This window comes from Panthera onca, chromosome A2 (genome assembly GCF_046562875.1).
Source record: "Panthera onca isolate mPanOnc1 chromosome A2, mPanOnc1 haplotype 2, whole genome shotgun sequence".
NCBI classification, from domain to species: Eukaryota; Metazoa; Chordata; class Mammalia; order Carnivora; family Felidae; genus Panthera; species Panthera onca.
This window is the reverse complement of record NC_138340.1, coordinates 52,834,149-52,847,108: the sequence shown is the minus strand read 5'-3', so window position 1 is coordinate 52,847,108 and position 12,960 is coordinate 52,834,149. Positions and strand designations below refer to the sequence as shown.

Below are 12,960 nucleotides of genomic sequence, written 5' to 3'. Positions count from 1 at the left end.
ATGACGATGATACAAGATCTCTCATTTGTCGCGTGCTTCCTATGTGCCAAAAAATGTGTTCAGTGCTTTAAATACATCATCTTGCTTAATCCTAACAGTTCCCCCAAAGAAGTTGTTACTGTTTCCATTTTACAATAAAGGACTAAGTCTCAAGATGCTGCTGCTACTGCCCAAGGTAACACAGCTAGAATTTCAATACAGGGGATGAGACTCCAGAACCTCTTCTGAACAAAAGGTAAAACCCTCTCCCCCACTGCAGAAGAGCCATTGCTTTTAGCTGCTGGCTGTCCTCAATTCTTTCTGCATCAAACCTGATTTTCTTAACTTCCTTTTTGCATTGTTTTTTCATTAGGAGGATACTTCATTAAACAGTGTAATTACAAGTCCATCTGGCGTTCCCAGGTTTTGGAAGGCATACCCCTCAACTGGTGGGAGCAGAAATGTGCAGGTGTTCTAGAAACCAGACTACTATTTGGAAGCATCCAGCCTCTGCTGGTACCAGATAAGGCTTTAACAAGAGAGTGCACAGTTAATTAATCAGGAGAGTCAATTAAGGGAAAATTGGTTAGGAAAGCTTTATTGAATATATAGTATTTTTTAAAAAGCATATTATGCCTCTTGTTTTCCAACCTGCTCTGAGTCATTCCTCTTGTGATGGACTCTCAGGTTTGTATCAGACACCTTTAGTTTTGAAAGCCCAGCTCCCTTGGAGTTTCTGGTAACAGCAAACACCTTCTGATGGGGACTGCCTCTTTCCCCCATGCTAACCACGCTCCAGACCCTGCCTCTCTGGCCCAACTTGACTAGCCCCCCAAAAAGCAAGAGACCCAAGCTGGGCTCTCGGTTCTGAATCTGGGACATGAGAGGCAAATCCATGTGGGGTGACTGTAGCTATGAATTTGGAGGCCCTTGCGCTGCCAGCAGCCATGTTTCCTGTCTTACGGAAGAAGCCTGTCTGCAGGGAGAACCCCAGTTCCTGTTACTCCTGAACTGCGGCTTTTCCCAAAGTGTGCCTGATTAACCTTTCTTTCAGTTGTGTGCAATGCTCCAGTATTTCTGTTTGTCTCTGGTAATTCAAGTTGGGTCTATTTCACTTGAAACCAACAGGGTCATGAATAATTCAGAAACGGTACCAGGAATGGGGAGCTGGAAGTGAGCAAGTCTAAATGCAGAAAAGCAAGAGATGAGGTGGGAGGTGAGGCCATAAGAAACCCCCCATCTCGGGCAGAAAAATTCCCAATTGCTGCTACAGGCGGTAAAATAATCGGTTTAGTGAGGCCAAAGGTTTAGGGGACTTAGGGAAGCATCAGGTTATTGGAGGCACTGTCTACTTCTTATGACCTTTCATAAGGGGCAAGAAAGAGATCCTTCAGTGCAAGGTGAAGCAGACGGAAGCAGACGGAAGCAGATAAGGGCGTAGAACTAGTACATAACACCTGAAAGGGAGACCTTATGCTTTCAGTCAGCAATCTGAGTCTTTTTGAACTGCAAAAGCTGTTTTTTTTTGTTGCTGCAAGCTGAAGTTAGCAGTTGTAACAGAAATGGTGGGACTCTGATAAATGGACAGAAATCTATGGGTGGGGTCAGGGCTCTTAACAACTGTGACGGGAAGGCCCTGAACCCAGATGCAAACTGAGGGCAGGGACCCAGCAGAAGTCCTTAAATTGAGTCCCAGAAGGAGAAGCAGAGGCTCATAAACAGCTCTTGAAGGCAGTGGCTTCCAGTCAGAAACAGAAACCATGAGGACTGAGTAGCTTTTAATGGCTGGACCCTTCAAGTTCCTGGGAGATGTCCCCTGGATTCAGATTCCACATCTTGGAACAAGAGAATTGGATAAGATTATCTCTAAAGTGTCTTCTTGGTTTTAATCTTTTGCTTTTTGATGATTAAATACAATATAAAGCTTTATTATTTTCTTAAAACCACCATTCTAAGCATTAAATTTAAAGGCAAATGTGGGGGTAAGAGAGAGGAAGCGCTCACTTGTGAGACTTTGCTCAATCACTGTGTAATCTCACACCACAAATTCAACTTCCTCACCTGCAAGTGGGGATTTTATGTACCTGTCTTCACAAGGCACTGAGAAGGGAAACGTGAAAGCCTTGTGACTTCTCTTAAGGGAACAGGCTACAGAAATCCTAAACAGGATTAGGGCAAAGCTCTTTCTAAATACAAAGATTAGCTCCAAAATGACTTTGGGGCTTTTCAGCCCCAGTGATGCCATTTCTGACCCCAACCACTGTTCCCCGTAGTTTCCATATGTCTGCAGAGAACGGATTTCCCAATGGACACAGAACTGGCCTGGGAGAAAATGCCAATGCTGGCTCATCCCTGGCATTCCTGATTTTTCCTTTTAGTGTCCTATTTCACCTGTCCAGTACTGACTCCCTATTTCCCTGGCTTCATGTTACCCAAAGGTCATACTCAGAGCTATACTTGTAAAATAATGACCCAACCTGATGGATTAGTTTTTAAAAAAAAATTTTTTTTATTAACGTTTATTCATTTTTGAGAGCACAGAGAGACAGAGCATGAGCAGGGAAGGGGCAGAGAGACAGAGGGAGACACAGAATCCGAAGCAGGCTCCAGCCTCTGTGCAGTTAGTACAGAGCCTGATGTGGGGCTCAAACCCACGAACTGCGAGATCATGACCTGAGTTGAAGTCGGACGCTCAACCAACTGAGCCACCCAGGCGCTCCCTTGATGAAAATTAGTTTCATTCTCTCTTCCCGGGTGTTCCACTGCATTGCGACTCAAAAGAAATGCCTTACTAATGGGGGTGGTGTATGTATTCTGAATATGATAGTAACAAAAACAATGGGGGACATTGGTGATGCCAGGTGGCTCTCAAAACACACTCCCTTCCAGGCTCACACATGGGAACTGAGTTAGGATTTATATTAACTGGCACCTGTCCACCCTGCCCAGGCATGGACAGCAGCTCTTTCCTTTGTGCTCCAACAGTACTTTCTAAGAATGCTTATTATCTCACTGTATAGAAACTGCTAAAATTTATAGATCTCTGGAAGAAAATTTGTGGAGATAGAAACTTTGACTTATTCATCTTTCTAATGTGTGTCTTGTACAAAGCAGGACTTAATAAATTTTTGTAGGATGAATTAATGAATTATGTGAATCACTACAGCCTGTTCTCCTCTTGAAGGAAAAATAACCTCAGAAGCCACGCAGTTCGGAGGGAACCTCTGATCCTGACCTAGATCGTGGATGGTAAAGACATACACTTGTGCTTGCCCATGGCAGATGTTACTATTCAGTCATGAACCTTTCTCTCATCACATCTGAACCAGGCCTGCAAACCCTTCTAAACACAGTTTTCCAGGCAGCCACCTCCTCTGCTCCAGCTCAGCTGGAGCTGGTTGATTTAGCAAGCCTGATGTAGACTAAAGATACCTGACAATGAGAAGACACATGGCTGACGTACAGTGCTCTGCACCCCAGTAATGAGATGGACAAAGGAATGCTCAAGAAAGCCTACACTGCTCTTTGGAATTCAAGATGCCACCTTAAAACAATGTGAAAAGACCCAGTTAACTCAGAAAGCAAACCAGTTATGAAGCACTGCAACTGTCTACTTTGTAAGTGATTACTGCTGCTGTAAATGAAACATTCTGAGCTGAGACGGCTCATCCCTGGGGAGCTGAGCTGTGTAACCGGTGGTGAGTTAAATCACCACATGATTTCAGATATGGGAGAGGCAGTATGCTGCAGTGGTTAAGATCACAGATCTAAAAGCACTGTTCCTAACTCACATGGCTACTGGAAGAATTTCATATATTAATATAGGTAAGGTACTTAGAACAGTGTCTAGCACATAAGCACCGTAAGAGTAAGCATCAGCTACCTAGCACATAAGCACCGTAAGAGTAAGCATCAGCTACTAAATATGTGGCCTAGCTACAGTCTGATAAACAACCAGAGAAGTAAGGCTTGGTCTATGTTGGCACTCTTGTTCACATTCCGGTAGTTTCTTTATTAACTGATAGCTACTGCTTTGATAAGAGGCTATTAGAACAAGCATGGAAGGATAACAAATTGTGCTTGCAGTCTCCTTTTTTTCTCCAAAGCCAATTAACCCTGGCTATTGTCAGATAAGGAGAACAAGGTAGCCCATTACCTCCCTCTTTGCTCTGACTGACAGGAACGAGGAAGTTACATTTCATGTTCAACTTTGGAAGCTTTCCTTAGTTTAAGTTTCCTAAAATAATGGCTTAAAAACAACAACAACAACAACAACAACAACAACAACAACAAAACAACTTTGCTCTTGTCCTTTCTCATTCTAAAGGTTTTTAGGCTTAATTATTTCTTTTTAATTTTTTTTTAACATTTATTTATTTATTTAAATTTTTTTTTAATCTGTATTTATTTTTGAGAGAGGGACAAAAAGCGCGAGAAGGGGAGGAGCAGAGAGAGAAGGAGACGCAAATTCTGAAGCAGGCTCCAGGTTCTGAGCTGTCAGCACAGAACCTGATACAGGCCTGAATTCGCGAAAGCGAGTTCATGACCCGAGCCAAAGTTGGATGCTTAACCGACTGAGCTACCCAGGCACCCCGATGTTTATTTATTTTTGAGAGCGAGAGAGACAGAGCATGAGTGGGGGAGGGGCAGAGAGAGAGGGAGACAAAGAATCTGAAGCAGGCTCCAGGCTCTGAGCTGTCAGCACACAGCCCAGTGAAGGGCGTGAACTCACAGACTGTGAGATCATTACCTGCGCCAAAGTTGGCGGCTTAACCTACAGAGCCAGAGAGGTGCCCCTAGGCTTCATTATTTCTATGGTATTGAGCATAACTTTCTTAAATCTTTTTTTTTTTTTTTTGAATCAGGCAGGATATATATAAATACAAAAACATTTATTTGTTAGATCCTTGGTGAATGTCAGCCAAGACATTTGTCTGAGATGATACATTTTATTTTTATGCAACATGTGCACCATAATCATCTTGGAATATAGGGCAAATCTCATGTAACATTCTGCAGAGACATCAGATAAGGCTTTCATTATGTGGACCCTTCACTGTAGTGATCATCGTTAAAAATGTCATTCCCCCTCCTTACCCTAAGATCATTGCTCTTAGGACAGAAAGGAAAGCTGAAATCAGAGAAGCAAATCAGCTAGGCTGAAGAGAGTAAGATAATCTTGTTGAAACTCCCTTTCTTCTTCATCTTCTATCCTGATTCACAGAATCAAAGAGCTCACGGACTTCAATTGTCTAATGTTTTGGAGGGCACTAAGACCCAAAATGGAGAAGTGACTAGCTTATGGTCACGTAGTATGTTCACGGCTGAGCTGTAAGTAAAACCCAAATCTGAATTCTAGGCTGGTATTCTTTCTAAAATACCAAGATGCCTCTTTAGGCCACTGAAATGGAAAATGAGGAAATTTGTTTTGAGTAGCCAATTTAAATGGAAACCTTTTGAAATGTATTGTTTCATTGTAGCAAAATGGAAAGCTGTTTTGAAAACATCAAGGCAAGAGCTCCATGAAAATCAAAGTTCTCTGGGAAATATCTCTGTTGCAAAAAATTCATTTACTGTTAAGGCATTTAACATGTGTCATTTACTGAGAATTATGGGCCAATTCCAAAACTAGGAAATTAAATCACTTATTCAACCAGTACATCCCTACTGCTGACTTCCTATAAGCCAGGTTCTGAGACTAGACAGACTGTCCTGGTTATCGAGGAGCTCAAGGTCTAGGGCAACTATTCAATACAAATGCTACTTCTTAATCTCTTAGGTATTCACTACAGACACCACTAATTCAGTATATGACCATCTTTCCTGCTGAGCCTGAAATTGGCCTCAAAAATCCTTCCCAACACAGCCTTCCATGTGGCCATAAGCAATTGATAAGTGAGGCACACAAATTACATTTATCTGTCATCACTGGACTAGTATAGTTTTCTATTGGTGTTGCCTTAACTTCTGGGTAGAGATCAATTCTTTCAGGCACTGTAAGAACTCTTGATAATGGCTCACGAAAGACCAGTTAGGTCCCAATGAGATGCATTTCTCTTTGACTTGCACTTTGTCTTTCAGACTGGGAAGTGCAGCCTTCAGCCTTCTGCCTTCTGCCGATCATCACCCACAGCTGCCATCTGCTGCTAGACAACCAGACAGAATTGTTGCCCCACTAGCTCCAGACCAGCTGCTTAACACACCCAGTGATTTCACCAACTGAGAAAACAACCAGTTACCCACAAGGCCGTCTAGTATAGTTCTTCCTGCCGGCAAAAGTTTGGGAAAATACACTTCCGGTCTAAGCCCCTCATGGTGGACCCAAAGACAGATGTAGGGCCTCTGTTTTATAAACTTGGCACCCTTCCTCTCCTTTACTAAAGTTGTTTTCATAGGGTTTGATCAAGGCAGAAAAAAGCAGGAAGGTATTTTTTCCTTTTAATGGCTTTTATCATGTCTTTACATGTTTTAATTATTGGCAAGAGACACGCAGAAAGACCTTGTGAAGCCCTGCTTCGTGGAGGTACCTTATTACTCCACACAAGCGGACCTTTCTCAGCAGCAGAGAACAGTGCTGTCTGCAAGGAGACAGGTTGGAAGCTTCCTTGTGTGCCCCAAAGCACATTTCCCTCAAAACGTGCAGACCTCTGGGGTGCTGTACGCTGACCATCTGCAGGTAGTTCACCTCCACTACCCGGACCTCCAGGAGACGAAATACTTTAGAAAAGAATAGAGATGCAGCAGTCACAGAAAAGGGGGACATAAATTAGGATCAAACAAGGAAGAGAATGTCACAAGTCTCTACTCCTTTCCAACACATTTTCATGTCTTAACAGTGACTGTGTTTTATTGTTGTTGTTATTGTTAGGTGAACATGATGGTAGGTACTGGGTGGAATAAATAAAAAAAGAAAAAATAAGGCTTTTTTTCCCCTGCCCTCAAAGGTTTAAATTTCCTAAGGAAGGCAAAATGTAATAATGATAAACTAAATATCACAGGATTTAAGTATCAGAATCTATCATACTGTCCCTAAAAAGGTAAAAAACACAGAATTACCATATAACCCAACAATTTTACTCCTACGTGTATAACCAAGAGACATGAAAATGTATGTTCACCTAAAAACTTGTACACAAATGTTCACAGTATAATTGTTCATAACAGCCCCCAATGGAAACAACCCAGATGCCCATCAAATGAGTGGCTCAACAAAATGTGGTCCATCCATATAATGGAAAATTACCTGACTTAAAAAAGGAATGAAGTATTGACACACAGTACAACATGGATGATCCTTGAAAACATTATGCTAAGTGGAGGAAGCCAGTCACAGAAGACCACACGTTGTAGGATTCCATTTATATGACATGTCCAGAAAGGGCAAATCTATAGACACAGAAAGTAGATTTGTCATTGCCTAGGGCTGGGGGGTGGGAGTAAGCGAGCATGGAGGAAATGAAGACTGACTGCTGAAGAGTACAGGGTTTCTTTTTGGGGGTAATGAAAATATTCTATATAGATCATGGTGACAATTGTACAACTCTGAATATTAAAAAAATTTTTTTAATGTTTTTATTTATTTTTGAGACAGAGCATGAGCGGGGGAGGGGCAGAGAGAGGGGGTGACACAGAATCTGAAGCAGGCTCCAGGCTCTGAGCTGTTAGCACAGAGCCCGATGTGGGGCTTGAACTCACGGAGTGTGATATCATGTCCTGAGCTGAAGTCGGACACTCAACCGACTGAACCACCCAGGCGCCCCTACAACTCTGAATATTTTTTAAAAAAACATTGAATTGTTTTGTTTTGTTTTTTTTTTTTAAGGGTGAATTGAAGGCTACAGGAATTACATCTCAATAAAGCTGTTATAAAAAAAACCAATAGTACAGACAATACCGCAGAGGCTCAAAGGAGGGATAAAGAATTTCTGGGTTGGGTGGATTGAAAGAGGTATTTAAGTTTTGAGGAGAAATCCTTAACTGGAGGTAGGGTGGATAGATAGGAATGCAGTACAAGCCCAAGGACACAGATGCTCTAGGACTTTGAGTAAACTGGTTTGGTTAAGGTGGGAGACTTCACTGAGGGAATTAAAGACATGAGGCTGAAGATATAGTTGTGGCCAGCATGGGTGAAATCAGAGGGGTGGACAAGAGCCCCTGGTGAGGGCAGAATCTGTTCAGCTCTGTGAGTGCTGCTGGCTTCCAGGTTAACAACGAACAGTATGCTGACAACCTCTCTGTCAGTCTCTCCCACAGCTGTTAGGAGAAATGGAGGCCCCCGGAGTCGGGAACTATGGAGAAGCCACTTCCGCATCTCTTCAAAATGAGTACTGCAGAAGTCAGAATATGTATGCTTCAGGCACCCTACTCTGAGGGAGAGGGTGGTGAACTGGATGTGGGACATCAAAGAGCAGAAGAGGCTCACCGGATGTCTGGGAGCCGCCTGCCAGAAACTGATTACTCTGGACCAGGCTATTTTAGCATCACCATCGTTATGGCTTGGCACATGCAAATCTTACTGGTAAAGAGAAGGAACGAACTCTGTGAGAAATTTGAGGACTTTACTACTCAAGTGACATTCCACTTAAAAATCAATGACTTATTTCCTGAAAAGTCTCCGAAAGTCAACAAGGCATTTTAAGTACCTTCGGGTTGTTCAGGTCCAGTAAATGCTAGTTCCTCTTGCATGAAAGAACATTTATATATACCTCATTTTGTATAATGTGTGGCTCTATATGGTAATTTTTTCGTCACACTACTACATTAGAATTTATACATAATTATACGTGAGAGAAATAAAGCTGATCTTTCATAAATCACTCTTTTCAATAGGTCAGACTATTGTTCTGTACATTGTGCTATTGATCATTTCAAAACAAACATCTGCAATGTTTCCTGGAAATATAGTTTCCTGGAAGCATGGTCTGAGTCTTATGTATGTTTGTATTCTCTACAGTACTGCCGTCCAATAGAACTTTCTGCAATGATGGAAATGTCTGTATCTGCACTGTCCAAAAGAGGAGCACTGAGCACTTGCAGTGTGGATAGTATGATTTAGGAACTGAAGTTTTAATTTTATTTGTCATTAATTTAATTTACTATTTTTATTTAACTTTTTTTTAAATGTTTATTCATTTTTGAGAGACAGAGAGAGACAGAATGTGAAACAGGCTCTGGGTTCTGAGCTGTAAGCACAGAGCCTGATGTGGAGCTCAAACCCACGAACTGTGAGATCATGACCTGAGGTGAAGTCAGACGCTCAACTGACTAAGCCAACCAGGTGTCCCTATATATATATTTTTTACATGTTTATTTACTTTTGAAAGAGAGATAGAGTACACGAGAGTGGGGGGTAGGGCAGAGAGAGGGGGATAGAGGATCCAAAGTGGGCTCTGTGTTGACAATAGCAAGCCCACCACGGGGCTCAAACTCACAAACCGTGAGATCGTGACCTGAGCTAAAGTCAGACGCTTAACCAACTGAGCTGCCCGGGCACCCCTAATTGTCATTAACTTAAATTTAAAGAGCCACATATGGCTTCTGGCTGCCATTTTGGACAGTGCAGTCCTATAGGATCCAGAACAATACATTTGTTCCTCATAAGTGTTCAGTAAACATCTGTTCAACTGAAAGAAAATTTGTGCATAAATAAACACATACTGAGCGTCCTCTACATGCCAGGCACTCTGCTAGATGTTGGGTATGAGTGAAACAGTGCCCCTGAATGAGTTAAAACTCATGCAAGTGACAGCAAACTTGACCCTGATTAACTCAAGCCAAACGGGAACTTTTTGGCTCACATGCCTGGAAAGACCAGGATAATGGTGCTTTCAGGGCAGCTTGGCTCAAGGCTTAGAGGATAACACCATGACCGTCCTTGTCCTCGCCCTCTCCCTCCTCAGTTAGACTCGGCTCTCTTCCATGTGTGGTCTCCAAGCTCAAACTGGCTCTCCACTCATAATCACTAGAGAGCTGCCCCACCCCCCACCCCCCAGAGCTCACACTGGCAAAGCTCCAAGCCCTGACCCCAGCCTTCTAGCCAAAGTCTCCTTAGATCTCATTGGTAATGACTGGGTCAGATGCCCATTTCTGTACCAATCATCATGGCCAGGGGAAAATGATGTATTGACTGACTTGGGCTACAATTACCTGAGCCAAAGGGGGAGCCAACTCCACCAGAAAAGCACCTACATGGTCTCTCAGAATAAAACCAAGATGATTATTAGGGAAGAAGAAATTTTGCTAGGCAGCAAACACAAAAGGGACCCATTGTACTCTCTAAAGAGCTCAGAGTCTCCCTAGGGAAATCTTAAAGAAAAATGCTGGTTGGTCAGATCTGCTGGCCAGAGAGTAAAGAAAATACTACCTAAAAGGACAAGCTCAATTTGCAAGATCCAGGTTTAAATGACAGTAATATTTATTTACACAGAATTTCCTCTGATGTTTACTTTTTCACAGATAATTCCTATAAAATCCTTGTGGAGAGAGTAACATCTATGAAATCTAGAAACTTTTAGGAGGGAGCAGTCAGCTGACCAGGCACTGTTGTCTGCAGACTTCCCTCCTTGCCTCCATCTGGGAGTCCAGATGTCTCCTTCTGTGCCCCACTGTCACTGAGCACACCGAGGGCGTGCTAGACCTTAGAAGTCCTGACATGTGTGGATGCACACAGAGCAGACACAGTGTGGCCCACCCAGGGAAGGGACACACAACTGCCAATTCACACAATGCAATGTGAATTGTCTATTTTCATAAGGGCTACTCCAAGAGAGATTATTTGTGGGCAGCATGACTCATGAGAGAGACAAATGAATTCGCCTCACAGAGAAGACAAAGAGCTTGGAACATCACTGAAATGAGAAAAATTAGCCAAAACAGCTGCAGCACTTTAGGGCCTTTTAAATAGCCTCCTTCTGTCTACTTCTCCGCCCCTTTCTAGCTGTTCCCTCTCTCTCATTAAATACTGATGAGGCTTTGCTTTTGTTGGCTCCAAGGGCCAGCCGAAGCTGGGAAATAGTGTTTTTAGCAAGCATATCTTTTTATCCCTCTGAGTTTTCTGGTATTATCTTTTGTGAAGATGATTCTGGATTACTCTGAAACTTCTTGGCTTGTTTCTAGGTGGGAAAAAAGTCAATAAAGCTGTGGACAGGACTTTCTGCACTTCAGGGACATTCAGTGCTCAGGCCCCATGGCAAGAAGGCCCGTGACTCTCTATGCTCTCGCCCGGGAATCCTGAGACCTCTCAGCCCCCTCAACATCAAACTGACCACCCTCCTTCCACTGTACAGTGAATCTTCTCATTGCAGTGTGGCTCTCTTTAGGCATGTTGGACAGAGCTGCAGATACTCTATGCTTGGTAAGAAAGGAGGGGCTGTTTGCAATATCCTTTCTGGGTTTTACCAGATCGCTTAGTTCAGCAGTCAGTGGGCCTATCCCTACCAGAATGGAACTGTGCCTGCAGGGCCCGGAGACCGTGCACATTTCATGCACAAGAACTGAGCCTCCCAGGTTTTGCCAGCTGGCACAAAGTAGGTGCTTATTGAATGCTGGTGAACTGTGGAATATTATTGGAAACTAAGAGATTTACTGTCCACAAAAAAATACTAAACAGAATGGGTCTGAACACTAGTATCTGCAATACTTGCTGTTCTAGAAAAGTGTTCAGCTCTACCCAGTAAACCTCAGTCCTCCAATCTTAAGTTTTCAACTCTAAGGTGATTCAACTTTAAAATGCTCTTTATTATGGATCTCAAGCCTGTGTAAGCTAGTCAACTGGTTCTCCAGTCCTCAAGGGCTAACTTCCAAAGGACTCTAGTTGTAGCTCAAACTGGCATGAGATAATTTCCTTTTCAGAATGCCCCTAGTCTTTTCCCTACCATAGTATGCTTGATGTCTAGTGGGCTTTTTTTGTTTCACCTTCCCATTCACTTTTAAATGAAATTTATTGAGATATAATTCACAAAACATACAATTTGCCTGTTTGAAGTATGCAATTCAGTGATTTTAGTATACTCGCAGAGTTGTGCAACCATTATCACAATATAATTCCAGAGCATTTCACCATCCTCAAAAGAAGCCTAGTATCTATTAGCAGTTATTATCTGATCTTCCCCCAACTCTCCCTCCACCCCTAACTCACCACCAACTGCGCCCACCCCCCGCCCCCAGCTCCTGGCAATTACCAATCTAATTTATGTCTCTGTAGATTTTCCTATTCTGGATATTTTATATAAATTGAATATCATTCATTTTTTTTTTAAAGACCCTTTAGTGTATTTTCTAGGTATGAGCTCTCACTCCAGGTGCTGCAATCACAAACTTAAGTAAAATCTATTGTCTGCCTTCCAGTTACCCACAGTCCAACAACAAACACGCTGAGTGCAGAATTCTCAGTGTTTCCTCTTGGGCACAACAGCCACATGCATATTAGCTAGCAGAGGCCCTTTGTACCAGTGGGATATTCAGGCCAAAAGGCTCATCATTTCCCTTTGGGTTCAACTCTATTGGGTAGATGCTACCCAGTGCTCCATCCCATGTGCTGATCAGACCTACAAATGTCTACCTTTACTCCTATTTGATCAAGCACCTATACCTGACCTGCCCTTTTCAAAAGATTCTGTCTTTGGTTAACGACTCAGAAGTCTTGGGTTGTTTTTAAATGCACCCAGCTTGTCTTCTTCTTTACATTAAAATCAAAGGAACAGAGAAAAAACTGATGGCTGAGGGGGTGGAGGGTTAGGTTAAATAGGTGATGGGGATTAAAGATCGCACTTGTGGTGATGAGCAACAGGTGATGTATGGTAATATTGAATCACTACGTTGTACACCTGAAACTGGTATTACATGTTAACTATACTGGAACACACACACACAAATCAAAGGAATATTTTTCTCAGGTTTCTAACAAGGTATTTGGTATTTTCCTATGTGATAATAACTATTTAGCATATCATAGGGGGGATACACTGAGTTCTCTCTGAAGAT

At 42.6% G+C, this 12,960-nt stretch overlaps 1 protein-coding gene and 1 long non-coding RNA gene across 5 annotated transcripts in view; both read right to left on the bottom strand.

Moving 5' to 3' along the window:
- ATG7 (autophagy related 7) overlaps nucleotides 1-12,960 on the bottom strand; it is a 342,261-nt gene that overhangs the window by 95,084 nt on the left and 234,217 nt on the right. The window lies entirely within an intron of this gene.
- Nucleotides 316-12,081, bottom strand: LOC132678847 (uncharacterized). The gene is made up of 2 exons (XR_014137277.1): nucleotides 3,900-12,081; nucleotides 316-3,862 (listed from the first exon to the last, which is right to left on the bottom strand). It is a non-coding gene; the product is annotated as an uncharacterized LOC132678847 (long non-coding RNA).